The 15,573-nt window shown below is 51.2% G+C and overlaps 1 long non-coding RNA gene and 9 other non-coding genes across 11 annotated transcripts in view; all 10 read right to left on the bottom strand.

Annotated features, from left to right (window-relative positions):
* Positions 1 to 1,265: 1,265 nt before the first annotated feature.
* On the bottom strand, positions 1,266 to 1,340 carry LOC146402047 (small nucleolar RNA SNORD113/SNORD114 family). Its single transcript, XR_014811674.1, has one exon. It is a non-coding gene; the product is annotated as a small nucleolar RNA SNORD113/SNORD114 family (small nucleolar RNA).
* A 917-nt stretch (positions 1,341 to 2,257) lies between these two features.
* LOC146402046 (small nucleolar RNA SNORD113/SNORD114 family) lies at positions 2,258 to 2,329 on the bottom strand. Its single transcript, XR_014811602.1, has one exon. It is a non-coding gene; the product is annotated as a small nucleolar RNA SNORD113/SNORD114 family (small nucleolar RNA).
* Positions 2,330 to 4,819: 2,490 nt separating this feature from the next.
* LOC146402045 (small nucleolar RNA SNORD113/SNORD114 family) lies at positions 4,820 to 4,894 on the bottom strand. Its single transcript, XR_014811673.1, has one exon. It is a non-coding gene; the product is annotated as a small nucleolar RNA SNORD113/SNORD114 family (small nucleolar RNA).
* Positions 4,895 to 5,811: 917 nt separating this feature from the next.
* On the bottom strand, positions 5,812 to 5,883 carry LOC146402044 (small nucleolar RNA SNORD113/SNORD114 family). Its single transcript, XR_014811601.1, has one exon. It is a non-coding gene; the product is annotated as a small nucleolar RNA SNORD113/SNORD114 family (small nucleolar RNA).
* Positions 5,884 to 8,140: 2,257 nt separating this feature from the next.
* The window catches only part of LOC102163738 (uncharacterized), a 236,099-nt gene continuing 228,666 nt past the window's right edge, over positions 8,141 to 15,573 (bottom strand). The window contains exon 28 of one of the 2 annotated variants that reach the window (XR_014811404.1): positions 8,141 to 8,239. This is a non-coding gene — a long non-coding RNA (uncharacterized LOC102163738). The remainder of the gene's footprint in view (positions 8,240 to 15,573) is intronic. The other variant, XR_014811402.1, reaches the window with a different exon arrangement.
* LOC146402043 (small nucleolar RNA SNORD113/SNORD114 family) lies at positions 8,374 to 8,448 on the bottom strand. The gene has a single exon (XR_014811672.1). It is a non-coding gene; the product is annotated as a small nucleolar RNA SNORD113/SNORD114 family (small nucleolar RNA).
* Positions 9,366 to 9,437, bottom strand: LOC146402042 (small nucleolar RNA SNORD113/SNORD114 family). Its single transcript, XR_014811600.1, has one exon. It is a non-coding gene; the product is annotated as a small nucleolar RNA SNORD113/SNORD114 family (small nucleolar RNA).
* On the bottom strand, positions 11,928 to 12,002 carry LOC146402041 (small nucleolar RNA SNORD113/SNORD114 family). Its single transcript, XR_014811671.1, has one exon. It is a non-coding gene; the product is annotated as a small nucleolar RNA SNORD113/SNORD114 family (small nucleolar RNA).
* On the bottom strand, positions 12,920 to 12,991 carry LOC146402040 (small nucleolar RNA SNORD113/SNORD114 family). Its single transcript, XR_014811598.1, has one exon. It is a non-coding gene; the product is annotated as a small nucleolar RNA SNORD113/SNORD114 family (small nucleolar RNA).
* LOC146402039 (small nucleolar RNA SNORD113/SNORD114 family) lies at positions 15,482 to 15,556 on the bottom strand. The gene has a single exon (XR_014811670.1). It is a non-coding gene; the product is annotated as a small nucleolar RNA SNORD113/SNORD114 family (small nucleolar RNA).

Below are 15,573 nucleotides of genomic sequence, written 5' to 3'. Positions count from 1 at the left end.
CTGGTCCGTGACGGGGTCTCTGTGCCTCCTTCACGTGTATTACTTCATTGAAGGATTCAGCAATTCCCACACAGTCATTCAGACACTCAATCATTCACAACACCCAAGAAGACGTGTGACGTCACCGTGGGATCACGCTCAATCCGCTCCAGCGTGAGCACGTTTGACAGCACAAAGCACAGCCAATGATGAAAAAGAGAAAGAAAAGAAAAGGGATCACCGTCGCGTCTTGCCTCTACATTTCATCTGCCCTGTTACTTAACAATGTAAAGCATAGCCATGCTTTAGAGACTGTTTTGTCTCTTGACTGAAAGAACTACCTCAAACTTGAAACTGACTCACAACAATACAGGAAATTTCTAACACTTACAACTCTTCAAGTCTCTCTGATAATTGGCCACAAAGGTGACCGTTTGACTGACTTATCTCATAAGGAGCGCTGCTGTTGGCAGTTTTGATTAATATTTCTTTCTTCAACATATTTGTTCGTAATTAGACAACAACATATGCTCTTCAACTATTACCTATAACTTTCATGGTGTTCTCCTTGCTGTATGAATACTTTGAAAACGTATACGCTGTAAGAACCCGAACTTTCTGTGTTCCTAACACCTGTCCACAGGATGGCCTAAACAGAGCCAAAGAGGATGGACTGTGTGGGGCCACAGGGCTTCAGACCCTTATCATGGGTCATTCATGACTCACCACTGGGACCTGACCCATGTTCTAATCATCACGGGTACATTAGGCCAATGTCACTTCCCATGTTCATGTTTTGGGATCAATTTAATGTTTCCTTCATAACAAGAAGTACTTGATTAACGAAAATCAGAGTACAAGACACTTGAATATCCCTGATGATCTAAGTAGTACCAAAAGAGATTGTATCTTCCTTTGGTGAAATCCCTATTGTCAATTAACCAGCATAAAGGTTCATGCCTTAGTTCTCAAGGGACGATTAGTCACCTGGGGATTCTACATAGGACATTTTAAAGACATGGAAAACACTGGCCCCGATGACCCAAACCAAGACAGCCCGAGGCCATGCCTCACCTTGGGATCTCTCCTGCCACCACCGCCAGAGGAGGGGTCTCGGCCCCACGCAGCCTGGCCTGGCCTTCGGCTTCCACCCTATAAGGGAGACCCAAGAGACAAGGTGACACCCACAGTGAGACGCCATCGACTGGGCTCCTCGGGCGGTCGGCGCTGCCCCGTTGGGCTCGAGGATGGAAAGGCAGGAAGAGAAAGGCCCCGTTTCCTTGCGAGTGGACCTCAGAGTTCCAGACACACATTATTCGTCATCGATGCCTCATACGCTGGCATTGATCATCATCGATCCAGAAAAGGGGGACCTTCTCTTCCTTTGCCATGGCCCGTGGAGTCAGGCATTCCTCCCCGCACGGCCACTGGGCAACCCAAGGGGCCCGCCCCACCCAACGAGGCCTCGCCATCCCTCGGGGGGCCTCTAGGACCCGTCCCCTGGCTTTCGGTCTCTCTGGGCCGCGGAGGACCAGCTGGGCCCCTGTGCAGGACGTCCAAGAGACCTTCCTAGCCAGAGCTGTCCCATCCCTGGGACGCCAGAGCCCTTCTGGACTGCTGGCCTCGCCCGCATCTGCCGCCCACCCTCCACCAGCCCCTCGCACTGCCCTGCCCAGCCCAGCCCCGACAAGCCCTGAGATGCTGCTCACCCTGGTCCCCTGGCTCCAAAGACAACGCTGCCATCCTCGCCTGCTCATCCAGGAAGGAGCCGGCCTTCGGGCCTGGCGGCTGCCTGCTGAAAAGTACAAAGCCAAGAGCAGGAGACCCAATGGCACAGCCATTCTCCAGGCTCGCGGCTTCCACATGCACGCCTCCATCGGGGCAACCCTGCTGGCAGGGCACAGCCCTGTCTCGGGACACCCACCAACCACCAGCTGGCCACCCAGCCCCGGGACAGAGGTGGGCCCTCCCTGACCCTGCCTACCTCACCCTTGCCCCACGGCCTCAGCCTCGGGGACATCAGCCCAAGACCTCTGGCCAACCTGCAGCCCATGGCATGGCAAGAGGCAGACCATGGGGGGTGGGGTCACCAGGGACCTGGCGCCTTGGGAATGCCGGCCCTCCCTCGCTCTCCTCCTTCAGTTCTGGCAGGCTGGTCCACAGGGGCTCCCACTGGCCCACTGGGCGAACGCAAGCACCAGGAAGGCCCCCCAGAGGACACACGGACGGCCCCCCTGGATGCCTGGCCTCGCCCGTGAGGGTCACGGCACGGAGGACATTGGACCTCAGCGTTCCAGACACGTATTCATCGTACACGACTCATACGCCACCAGTAGTCATCATCGATCCAATACTGTCCCCCTTTCCTACTTAACACTCTAATTTCTTTGTCGACTCAATTGAAAACATGCAGTGGTTCTCTGGGGCCGAGCACTTAAGGATCAGCCTTGTCACTACTGTGGCGGGGATTGGATCCTTGGCCTGGAAACTTCTGTTTTCCACACAAGGACCAAAATAAATTAATCAAATCAAAAAGTGAGGAATCATTTTAGAAGTACCTTTTACAAACAACATACTAAACAAGCACCTCGAATCATTCTTCCCCTAACACATCTCAGACCAATGCTCTCTTTCGCTATAGGTGCCTTAATCTATATCATGGTCTATACTCCATACTCAACACTCAGATGCCGCTGCCTCCGCTACTTAGATTCTGCATTTCTTTTGGATTCCGTACCCGGATTTACTTATTTTCTTCCCCGGGACTGTGGCACAAGAAAGTTCCCACGCCCGTCATCAAACCCACACCACAGCACCGACCCAGGGAAAGCCGGATCCTTAACCCACCGCTGTCAGGAAACTCCCCCACATTTCTTAATAGTACAGTAATCACTCGAATCGAAAAAGTCCAAGCAAAGAAACTCAGCCGTTACTCACATTAATCTCCATTCTACTATATAGAGGCAACCACCGAGCCCGTGCCCGTGGCAGATGTTCAACCATCTCTAACGCCTTCATCCTGGGCGGTACAGAACACAGAGGGTGACAAAGGCGTTAGGATCTAATTGCCACTGATCATCGTTGCCCGACTTCCCCTTACACAATATTTATGCATTTATCACTTCCTATATACTTTCATTCTAGTGAAAGAAAAAACAAAAACAAACCAACCTCAATCTTTACTCCGTGGCAGAACTTAAACGGACTTTTATGAACGCATTGCTATCTAACTTTGGTCAGATATCCGACCCTTGCCAGGTATTTGATGGGCCTCACTGTTTTCAAGGTTCATGAACAGCCTCATTTCCTAAGCCTCTTCATATGTGGACAATGATTCACCCTATTTTTCCTTATTTCTTCACTTACGTTTGCTTAATGATTCTGGCACGCAGCCATTCCTAACAAACCCACGACAAAGAAATAAATACGAGAACACATGACCTTTGTATACCCCTGGCATCTCTCTCCAGACACAATTTCCCCCAAGAGAGGAGACTCCTTAGGTGCTGGGACAGACCTCAGAGTTTCAGAGATGCTTTCTTCCTTCAGGACTCTTCCCGTCACGCGCCTCATCACTGGTCCGTGACGGGGTCTCTGTGCCTCCTTCACGTGTATTACTTCATTGACGGATTCAGCAATTCCCACACAGTCATTCAGACACTCAATCATTCACAACACCCAAGAAGACGTGTGACGTCACCGTGGGATCACGCTCAATCCGCTCCAGCGTGAGCACGTTTGACAGCACAAAGCACAGCCAATGATGAAAAAGAGAAAGAAAAGAAAAGGGATCACCGTCGCGTCTTGCCTCTACATTTCATCTGCCCTGTTACTTAACAATGTAAAGCATAGCCATGCTTTAGAGACTGTTTTGTCTCTTGACTGAAAGAACTACCTCAAACTTGAAACTGACTCACAACAATACAGGAAATTTCTAACACTTACAACTCTTCAAGTCTCTCTGATAACTGGCCACAAAGGTGACCGTTTGACTGACTTATCTCATAAGGAGCGCTGCTGTTGGCAGTTTTGATTAATATTTCTTTCTTCAACATATTTGTTCGTAATTAGACAACAACATATGCTCTTCAACTATTACCTATAACTTTCATGGTGTTCTCCTTGCTGTATGAATACTTTGAAAACGTATACGCTGTAAGAACCCGAACTTTCTGTGTTCCTAACACCTGTCCACAGGATGGCCTAAACAGAGCCAAAGAGGATGGACTGTGTGGGGCCACAGGGCTTCAGACCCTTATCATGCGTCATTCATGACTCACCACTGGGACCTGACCCATGTTCTAATCATCACGGGTACATTAGGCCAATGTCACTTCCCATGTTCATGTTTTGGGATCAATTTAATGTTTCCTTCATAACAAGAAGTACTTGATTAACGAAAATCAGAGTACAAGACACTTGAATATCCCTGATGATCTAAGTAGTACCAAAAGAGATTGTATCTTCCTTTGGTGAAATCCCTATTGTCAATTAACCAGCATAAAGGTTCATGCCTTAGTTCTCAAGGGACGATTAGTCACCTGGGGATTCTACATAGGACATTTTAAAGACATGGAAAACACTGGCCCCGATGACCCAAACCAAGACAGCCCGAGGCCATGCCTCACCTTGGGATCTCTCCTGCCACCACCGCCAGAGGAGGGGTCTCGGCCCCACGCAGCCTGGCCTGGCCTTCGGCTTCCACCCTATAAGGGAGACCCAAGAGACAAGGTGACACCCACAGTGAGACGCCATCGACTGGGCTCCTCGGGCGGTCGGCGCTGCCCCGTTGGGCTCGAGGATGGAAAGGCAGGAAGAGAAAGGCCCCGTTTCCTTGCGAGTGGACCTCAGAGTTCCAGACACACATTATTCGTCATCGATGCCTCATACGCTGGCATTGATCATCATCGATCCAGAAAAGGGGGACCTTCTCTTCCTTTGCCATGGCCCGTGGAGTCAGGCATTCCTCCCCGCACGGCCACTGGGCAACCCAAGGGGCCCGCCCCACCCAACGAGGCCTCGCCATCCCTCGGGGGGCCTCTAGGACCCGTCCCCTGGCTTTCGGTCTCTCTGGGCCGCGGAGGACCAGCTGGGCCCCTGTGCAGGACGTCCAAGAGACCTTCCTAGCCAGAGCTGTCCCATCCCTGGGACGCCAGAGCCCTTCTGGACTGCTGGCCTCGCCCGCATCTGCCGCCCACCCTCCACCAGCCCCTCGCACTGCCCTGCCCAGCCCAGCCCCGACAAGCCCTGGGATGCTGCTCACACTGGTCCCCTGGCTCCAAAGACAACGCTGCCATCCTCGCCTGCTCATCCAGGAAGGAGCCGGCCTTCGGGCCTGGCGGCTGCCTGCTGAAAAGTACAAAGCCAAGAGCAGGAGACCCAATGGCACAGCCATTCTCCAGGCTCGCGGCTTCCACATGCACGCCTCCATCGGGGCAACCCTGCTGGCAGGGCACAGCCCTGTCTCGGGACACCCACCAACCACCAGCTGGCCGCCCAGCCCCGGGACAGAGGTGGGCCCTCCCTGACCCTGCCTACCTCACCCTTGCCCCACGGCCTCAGCCTCGGGGACATCAGCCCAAGACCTCTGGCCAACCTGCAGCCCATGGCATGGCAAGAGGCAGACCATGGGGGGTGGGGTCACCAGGGACCTGGCGCCTTGGGAATGCCGGCCCTCCCTCGCTCTCCTCCTTCAGTTCTGGCAGGCTGGTCCACAGGGGCTCCCACTGGCCCACTGGGCGAACGCAAGCACCAGGAAGGCCCCCCAGAGGACACACGGACGGCCCCCCTGGATGCCTGGCCTCGCCCGTGAGGGTCACGGCACGGAGGACATTGGACCTCAGCGTTCCAGACACGTATTCATCGTACACGACTCATACGCCACCAGTAGTCATCATCGATCCAATACTGTCCCCCTTTCCTACTTAACACTCTAATTTCTTTGTCGACTCAATTGAAAACATGCAGTGGTTCTCTGGGGCCGAGCACTTAAGGATCAGCCTTGTCACTACTGTGGCGGGGATTGGATCCTTGGCCTGGAAACTTCTGTTTTCCACACAAGGACCAAAATAAATTAATCAAATCAAAAAGTGAGGAATCATTTTAGAAGTACCTTTTACAAACAACATACTAAACAAGCACCTCGAATCATTCTTCCCCTAACACATCTCAGACCAATGCTCTCTTTCGCTATAGGTGCCTTAATCTATATCATGGTCTATACTCCATACTCAACACTCAGATGCCGCTGCCTCCGCTACTTAGATTCTGCATTTCTTTTGGATTCCGTACCCGGATTTACTTATTTTCTTCCCCGGGACTGTGGCACAAGAAAGTTCCCACGCCCGTCATCAAACCCACACCACAGCACCGACCCAGGGAAAGCCGGATCCTTAACCCACCGCTGTCAGGAAACTCCCCCACATTTCTTAATAGTACAGTAATCACTCGAATCGAAAAAGTCCAAGCAAAGAAACTCAGCCGTTACTCACATTAATCTCCATTCTACTATATAGAGGCAACCACCGAGCCCGTGCCCGTGGCAGATGTTCAACCATCTCTAACGCCTTCATCCTGGGCGGTACAGAACACAGAGGGTGACAAAGGCGTTAGGATCTAATTGCCACTGATCATCGTTGCCCGACTTCCCCTTACACAATATTTATGCATTTATCACTTCCTATATACTTTCATTCTAGTGAAAGAAAAAACAAAAACAAACCAACCTCAATCTTTACTCCGTGGCAGAACTTAAACGGACTTTTATGAACGCATTGCTATCTAACTTTGGTCAGATATCCGACCCTTGCCAGGTATTTGATGGGCCTCACTGTTTTCAAGGTTCATGAACAGCCTCATTTCCTAAGCCTCTTCATATGTGGACAATGATTCACCCTATTTTTCCTTATTTCTTCACTTACGTTTGCTTAATGATTCTGGCACGCAGCCATTCCTAACAAACCCACGACAAAGAAATAAATACGAGAACACATGACCTTTGTATACCCCTGGCATCTCTCTCCAGACACAATTTCCCCCAAGAGAGGAGACTCCTTAGGTGCTGGGACAGACCTCAGAGTTTCAGAGATGCTTTCTTCCTTCAGGACTCTTCCCGTCACGCGCCTCATCACTGGTCCGTGACGGGGTCTCTGTGCCTCCTTCACGTGTATTACTTCATTGACGGATTCAGCAATTCCCACACAGTCATTCAGACACTCAATCATTCACAACACCCAAGAAGACGTGTGACGTCACCGTGGGATCACGCTCAATCCGCTCCAGCGTGAGCACGTTTGACAGCACAAAGCACAGCCAATGATGAAAAAGAGAAAGAAAAGAAAAGGGATCACCGTCGCGTCTTGCCTCTACATTTCATCTGCCCTGTTACTTAACAATGTAAAGCATAGCCATGCTTTAGAGACTGTTTTGTCTCTTGACTGAAAGAACTACCTCAAACTTGAAACTGACTCACAACAATACAGGAAATTTCTAACACTTACAACTCTTCAAGTCTCTCTGATAACTGGCCACAAAGGTGACCGTTTGACTGACTTATCTCATAAGGAGCGCTGCTGTTGGCAATTTTGATTAATATTTCTTTCTTCAACATATTTGTTCGTAATTAGACAACAACATATGCTCTTCAACTATTACCTATAACTTTCATGGTGTTCTCCTTGCTGTATGAATACTTTGAAAACGTATACGCTGTAAGAACCCGAACTTTCTGTGTTCCTAACACCTGTCCACAGGATGGCCTAAACAGAGCCAAAGAGGATGGACTGTGTGGGGCCACAGGGCTTCAGACCCTTATCATGCGTCATTCATGACTCACCACTGGGACCTGACCCATGTTCTAATCATCACGGGTACATTAGGCCAATGTCACTTCCCATGTTCATGTTTTGGGATCAATTTAATGTTTCCTTCATAACAAGAAGTACTTGATTAACGAAAATCAGAGTACAAGACACTTGAATATCCCTGATGATCTAAGTAGTACCAAAAGAGATTGTATCTTCCTTTGGTGAAATCCCTATTGTCAATTAACCAGCATAAAGGTTCATGCCTTAGTTCTCAAGGGACGATTAGTCACCTGGGGATTCTACATAGGACATTTTAAAGACATGGAAAACACTGGCCCCGATGACCCAAACCAAGACAGCCCGAGGCCATGCCTCACCTTGGGATCTCTCCTGCCACCACCGCCAGAGGAGGGGTCTCGGCCCCACGGAGCCTGGCCTGGCCTTCGGCTTCCACCCTATAAGGGAGACCCAAGAGACAAGGTGACACCCACAGTGAGACGCCATCGACTGGGCTCCTCGGGCGGTCGGCGCTGCCCCGTTGGGCTCGAGGATGGAAAGGCAGGAAGAGAAAGGCCCCGTTTCCTTGCGAGTGGACCTCAGAGTTCCAGACACACATTATTCGTCATCGATGCCTCATACGCTGGCATTGATCATCATCGATCCAGAAAAGGGGGACCTTCTCTTCCTTTGCCATGGCCCGTGGAGTCAGGCATTCCTCCCCGCACGGCCACTGGGCAACCCAAGGGGCCCGCCCCACCCAACGAGGCCTCGCCATCCCTCGGGGGGCCTCTAGGACCCGTCCCCTGGCTTTCGGTCTCTCTGGGCCGCGGAGGACCAGCTGGGCCCCTGTGCAGGACGTCCAAGAGACCTTCCTAGCCAGAGCTGTCCCATCCCTGGGACGCCAGAGCCCTTCTGGACTGCTGGCCTCGCCCGCATCTGCCGCCCACCCTCCACCAGCCCCTCGCACTGCCCTGCCCAGCCCAGCCCCGACAAGCCCTGGGATGCTGCTCACACTGGTCCCCTGGCTCCAAAGACAACGCTGCCATCCTCGCCTGCTCATCCAGGAAGGAGCCGGCCTTCGGGCCTGGCGGCTGCCTGCTGAAGAGTACAAAGCCAAGAGCAGGAGACCCAATGGCACAGCCATTCTCCAGGCTCGCGGCTTCCACATGCACGCCTCCATCGGGGCAACCCTGCTGGCAGGGCACAGCCCTGTCTCGGGACACCCACCAACCACCAGCTGGCCGCCCAGCCCCGGGACAGAGGTGGGCCCTCCCTGACCCTGCCTACCTCACCCTTGCCCCACGGCCTCAGCCTCGGGGACATCAGCCCAAGACCTCTGGCCAACCTGCAGCCCATGGCATGGCAAGAGGCAGACCATGGGGGGTGGGGTCACCAGGGACCTGGCGCCTTGGGAATGCCGGCCCTCCCTCGCTCTCCTCCTTCAGTTCTGGCAGGCTGGTCCACAGGGGCTCCCACTGGCCCACTGGGCGAACGCAAGCACCAGGAAGGCCCCCCAGAGGACACACGGACGGCCCCCCTGGATGCCTGGCCTCGCCCGTGAGGGTCACGGCACGGAGGACATTGGACCTCAGCGTTCCAGACACGTATTCATCGTACACGACTCATACGCCACCAGTAGTCATCATCGATCCAATACTGTCCCCCTTTCCTACTTAACACTCTAATTTCTTTGTCGACTCAACTGAAAACATGCAGTGGTTCTCTGGGGCCGAGCACTTAAGGATCAGCCTTGTCACTACTGTGGCGGGGATTGGATCCTTGGCCTGGAAACTTCTGTTTTCCACAGAAGGACCAAAATAAATTAATCAAATCAAAAAGTGAGGAATCATTTTAGAAGTACCTTTTACAAACAACATACTAAACAAGCACCTCGAATCATTCTTCCCCTAACACATCTCAGACCAATGCTCTCTTTCGCTATAGGTGCCTTAATCTATATCATGGTCTATACTCCATACTCAACACTCAGATGCCGCTGCCTCCGCTACTTAGATTCTGCATTTCTTTTGGATTCCGTACCCGGATTTACTTATTTTCTTCCCCGGGACTGTGGCACAAGAAAGTTCCCACGCCCGTCATCAAACCCACACCACAGCACCGACCCAGGTAAAGCCGGATCCTTAACCCACCGCTGTCAGGAAACTCCCCCACATTTCTTAATAGTACAGTAATCACTCGAATCGAAAAAGTCCAAGCAAAGAAACTCAGCCGTTACTCACATTAATCTCCATTCTACTATATAGAGGCAACCACCGAGCCCGTGCCCGTGGCAGATGTTCAACCATCTCTAACGCCTTCATCCTGGGCGGTACAGAACACAGAGGGTGACAAAGGCGTTAGGATCTAATTGCCACTGATCATCGTTGCCCGACTTCCCCTTACACAATATTTATGCATTTATCACTTCCTATATACTTTCATTCTAGTGAAAGAAAAAACAAAAACAAACCAACCTCAATCTTTACTCCGTGGCAGAACTTAAACGGACTTTTATGAACGCATTGCTATCTAACTTTGGTCAGATATCCGACCCTTGCCAGGTATTTGATGGGCCTCACTGTTTTCAAGGTTCATGAACAGCCTCATTTCCTAAGCCTCTTCATATGTGGACAATGATTCACCCTATTTTTCCTTATTTCTTCACTTACGTTTGCTTAATGATTCTGGCACGCAGCCATTCCTAACAAACCCACGACAAAGAAATAAATACGAGAACACATGACCTTTGTATACCCCTGGCATCTCTCTCCAGACACAATTTCCCCCAAGAGAGGAGACTCCTTAGGTGCTGGGACAGACCTCAGAGTTTCAGAGATGCTTTCTTCCTTCAGGACTCTTCCCGTCACGCGCCTCATCACTGGTCCGTGACGGGGTCTCTGTGCCTCCTTCACGTGTATTACTTCATTGACGGATTCAGCAATTCCCACACAGTCATTCAGACACTCAATCATTCACAACACCCAAGAAGACGTGTGACGTCACCGTGGGATCACGCTCAATCCGCTCCAGCGTGAGCACGTTTGACAGCACAAAGCACAGCCAATGATGAAAAAGAGAAAGAAAAGAAAAGGGATCACCGTCGCGTCTTGCCTCTACATTTCATCTGCCCTGTTACTTAACAATGTAAAGCATAGCCATGCTTTAGAGACTGTTTTGTCTCTTGACTGAAAGAACTACCTCAAACTTGAAACTGACTCACAACAATACAGGAAATTTCTAACACTTACAACTCTTCAAGTCTCTCTGATAACTGGCCACAAAGGTGACCGTTTGACTGACTTATCTCATAAGGAGCGCTGCTGTTGGCAATTTTGATTAATATTTCTTTCTTCAACATATTTGTTCGTAATTAGACAACAACATATGCTCTTCAACTATTACCTATAACTTTCATGGTGTTCTCCTTGCTGTATGAATACTTTGAAAACGTATACGCTGTAAGAACCCGAACTTTCTGTGTTCCTAACACCTGTCCACAGGATGGCCTAAACAGAGCCAAAGAGGATGGACTGTGTGGGGCCACAGGGCTTCAGACCCTTATCATGCGTCATTCATGACTCACCACTGGGACCTGACCCATGTTCTAATCATCACGGGTACATTAGGCCAATGTCACTTCCCATGTTCATGTTTTGGGATCAATTTAATGTTTCCTTCATAACAAGAAGTACTTGATTAACGAAAATCAGAGTACAAGACACTTGAATATCCCTGATGATCTAAGTAGTACCAAAAGAGATTGTATCTTCCTTTGGTGAAATCCCTATTGTCAATTAACCAGCATAAAGGTTCATGCCTTAGTTCTCAAGGGACGATTAGTCACCTGGGGATTCTACATAGGACATTTTAAAGACATGGAAAACACTGGCCCCGATGACCCAAACCAAGACAGCCCGAGGCCATGCCTCACCTTGGGATCTCTCCTGCCACCACCGCCAGAGGAGGGGTCTCGGCCCCACGCAGCCTGGCCTGGCCTTCGGCTTCCACCCTATAAGGGAGACCCAAGAGACAAGGTGACACCCACAGTGAGACGCCATCGACTGGGCTCCTCGGGCGGTCGGCGCTGCCCCGTTGGGCTCGAGGATGGAAAGGCAGGAAGAGAAAGGCCCCGTTTCCTTGCGAGTGGACCTCAGAGTTCCAGACACACATTATTCGTCATCGATGCCTCATACGCTGGCATTGATCATCATCGATCCAGAAAAGGGGGACCTTCTCTTCCTTCGCCATGGCCCGTGGAGTCAGGCATTCCTCCCCGCACGGCCACTGGGCAACCCAAGGGGCCCGCCCCACCCAACGAGGCCTCGCCATCCCTCGGGGAGCCTCTAGGACCCGTCCCCTGGCTTTCGGTCTCTCTGGGCCGCGGAGGACCAGCTGGGCCCCTGTGCAGGACGTCCAAGAGACCTTCCTAGCCAGAGCTGTCCCATCCCTGGGACGCCAGAGCCCTTCTGGACTGCTGGCCTCGCCCGCATCTGCCGCCCACCCTCCACCAGCCCCTCGCACTGCCCTGCCCAGCCCAGCCCCGACAAGCCCTGGGATGCTGCTCACACTGGTCCCCTGGCTCCAAAGACAACGCTGCCATCCTCGCCTGCTCATCCAGGAAGGAGCCGGCCTTCGGGCCTGGCGGCTGCCTGCTGAAGAGTACAAAGCCAAGAGCAGGAGACCCAATGGCACAGCCATTCTCCAGGCTCGCGGCTTCCACATGCACGCCTCCATCGGGGCAACCCTGCTGGCAGGGCACAGCCCTGTCTCGGGACACCCACCAACCACCAGCTGGCCGCCCAGCCCCGGGACAGAGGTGGGCCCTCCCTGACCCTGCCTACCTCACCCTTGCCCCACGGCCTCAGCCTCGGGGACATCAGCCCAAGACCTCTGGCCAACCTGCAGCCCATGGCATGGCAAGAGGCAGACCATGGGGGGTGGGGTCACCAGGGACCTGGCGCCTTGGGAATGCCGGCCCTCCCTCGCTCTCCTCCTTCAGTTCTGGCAGGCTGGTCCACAGGGGCTCCCACTGGCCCACTGGGCGAACGCAAGCACCAGGAAGGCCCCCCAGAGGACACACGGACGGCCCCCCTGGATGCCTGGCCTCGCCCGTGAGGGTCACGGCACGGAGGACATTGGACCTCAGCGTTCCAGACACGTATTCATCGTACACGACTCATACGCCACCAGTAGTCATCATCGATCCAATACTGTCCCCCTTTCCTACTTAACACTCTAATTTCTTTGTCGACTCAACTGAAAACATGCAGTGGTTCTCTGGGGCCGAGCACTTAAGGATCAGCCTTGTCACTACTGTGGCGGGGATTGGATCCTTGGCCTGGAAACTTCTGTTTTCCACAGAAGGACCAAAATAAATTAATCAAATCAAAAAGTGAGGAATCATTTTAGAAGTACCTTTTACAAACAACATACTAAACAAGCACCTCGAATCATTCTTCCCCTAACACATCTCAGACCAATGCTCTCTTTCGCTATAGGTGCCTTAATCTATATCATGGTCTATACTCCATACTCAACACTCAGATGCCGCTGCCTCCGCTACTTAGATTCTGCATTTCTTTTGGATTCCGTACCCGGATTTACTTATTTTCTTCCCCGGGACTGTGGCACAAGAAAGTTCCCACGCCCGTCATCAAACCCACACCACAGCACCGACCCAGGTAAAGCCGGATCCTTAACCCACCGCTGTCAGGAAACTCCCCCACATTTCTTAATAGTACAGTAATCACTCGAATCGAAAAAGTCCAAGCAAAGAAACTCAGCCGTTACTCACATTAATCTCCATTCTACTATATAGAGGCAACCACCGAGCCCGTGCCCGTGGCAGATGTTCAACCATCTCTAACGCCTTCATCCTGGGCGGTACAGAACACAGAGGGTGACAAAGGCGTTAGGATCTAATTGCCACTGATCATCGTTGCCCGACTTCCCCTTACACAATATTTATGCATTTATCACTTCCTATATACTTTCATTCTAGTGAAAGAAAAAACAAAAACAAACCAACCTCAATCTTTACTCCGTGGCAGAACTTAAACGGACTTTTATGAACGCATTGCTATCTAACTTTGGTCAGATATCCGACCCTTGCCAGGTATTTGATGGGCCTCACTGTTTTCAAGGTTCATGAACAGCCTCATTTCCTAAGCCTCTTCATATGTGGACAATGATTCACCCTATTTTTCCTTATTTCTTCACTTACGTTTGCTTAATGATTCTGGCACGCAGCCATTCCTAACAAACCCACGACAAAGAAATAAATACGAGAACACATGACCTTTGTATACCCCTGGCATCTCTCTCCAGACACAATTTCCCCCAAGAGAGGAGACTCCTTAGGTGCTGGGACAGACCTCAGAGTTTCAGAGATGCTTTCTTCCTTCAGGACTCTTCCCGTCACGCGCCTCATCACTGGTCCGTGACGGGGTCTCTGTGCCTCCTTCACGTGTATTACTTCATTGACGGATTCAGCAATTCCCACACAGTCATTCAGACACTCAATCATTCACAACACCCAAGAAGACGTGTGACGTCACCGTGGGATCACGCTCAATCCGCTCCAGCGTGAGCACGTTTGACAGCACAAAGCACAGCCAATGATGAAAAAGAGAAAGAAAAGAAAAGGGATCACCGTCGCGTCTTGCCTCTACATTTCATCTGCCCTGTTACTTAACAATGTAAAGCATAGCCATGCTTTAGAGACTGTTTTGTCTCTTGACTGAAAGAACTACCTCAAACTTGAAACTGACTCACAACAATACAGGAAATTTCTAACACTTACAACTCTTCAAGTCTCTCTGATAACTGGCCACAAAGGTGACCGTTTGACTGACTTATCTCATAAGGAGCGCTGCTGTTGGCAATTTTGATTAATATTTCTTTCTTCAACATATTTGTTCGTAATTAGACAACAACATATGCTCTTCAACTATTACCTATAACTTTCATGGTGTTCTCCTTGCTGTATGAATACTTTGAAAACGTATACGCTGTAAGAACCCGAACTTTCTGTGTTCCTAACACCTGTCCACAGGATGGCCTAAACAGAGCCAAAGAGGATGGACTGTGTGGGGCCACAGGGCTTCAGACCCTTATCATGCGTCATTCATGACTCACCACTGGGACCTGACCCATGTTCTAATCATCACGGGTACATTAGGCCAATGTCACTTCCCATGTTCATGTTTTGGGATCAATTTAATGTTTCCTTCATAACAAGAAGTACTTGATTAACGAAAATCAGAGTACAAGACACTTGAATATCCCTGATGATCTAAGTAGTACCAAAAGAGATTGTATCTTCCTTTGGTGAAATCCCTATTGTCAATTAACCAGCATAAAGGTTCATGCCTTAGTTCTCAAGGGACGATTAGTCACCTGGGGATTCTACATAGGACATTTTAAAGACATGGAAAACACTGGCCCCGATGACCCAAACCAAGACAGCCCGAGGCCATGCCTCACCTTGGGATCTCTCCTGCCACCACCGCCAGAGGAGGGGTCTCGGCCCCACGCAGCCTGGCCTGGCCTTCGGCTTCCACCCTATAAGGGAGACCCAAGAGACAAGGTGACACCCACAGTGAGACGCCATCGACTGGGCTCCTCGGGCGGTCGGCGCTGCCCCGTTGGGCTCGAGGATGGAAAGGCAGGAAGAGAAAGGCCCCGTTTCCTTGCGAGTGGACCTCAGAGTTCCAGACACACATTATTCGTCATCGATGCCTCATACGCTGGCATTGATCATCATCGATCCAGAAAAGGGGGACCTTCT

The sequence above is a fragment of the Sus scrofa genome, chromosome 7 (genome assembly GCF_054392235.1).
Source record: "Sus scrofa isolate SSC_HxYL_T2T_F1_AM1 chromosome 7, Sscrofa_HxYL_maternal_Yorkshire_Landrace_v2.0, whole genome shotgun sequence".
Taxonomy (NCBI): Eukaryota; Metazoa; Chordata; class Mammalia; order Artiodactyla; family Suidae; genus Sus; species Sus scrofa.
The sequence above is the reverse complement of the archived record's forward strand: the minus strand, read 5'-3'. Positions and strand labels throughout refer to the sequence as shown.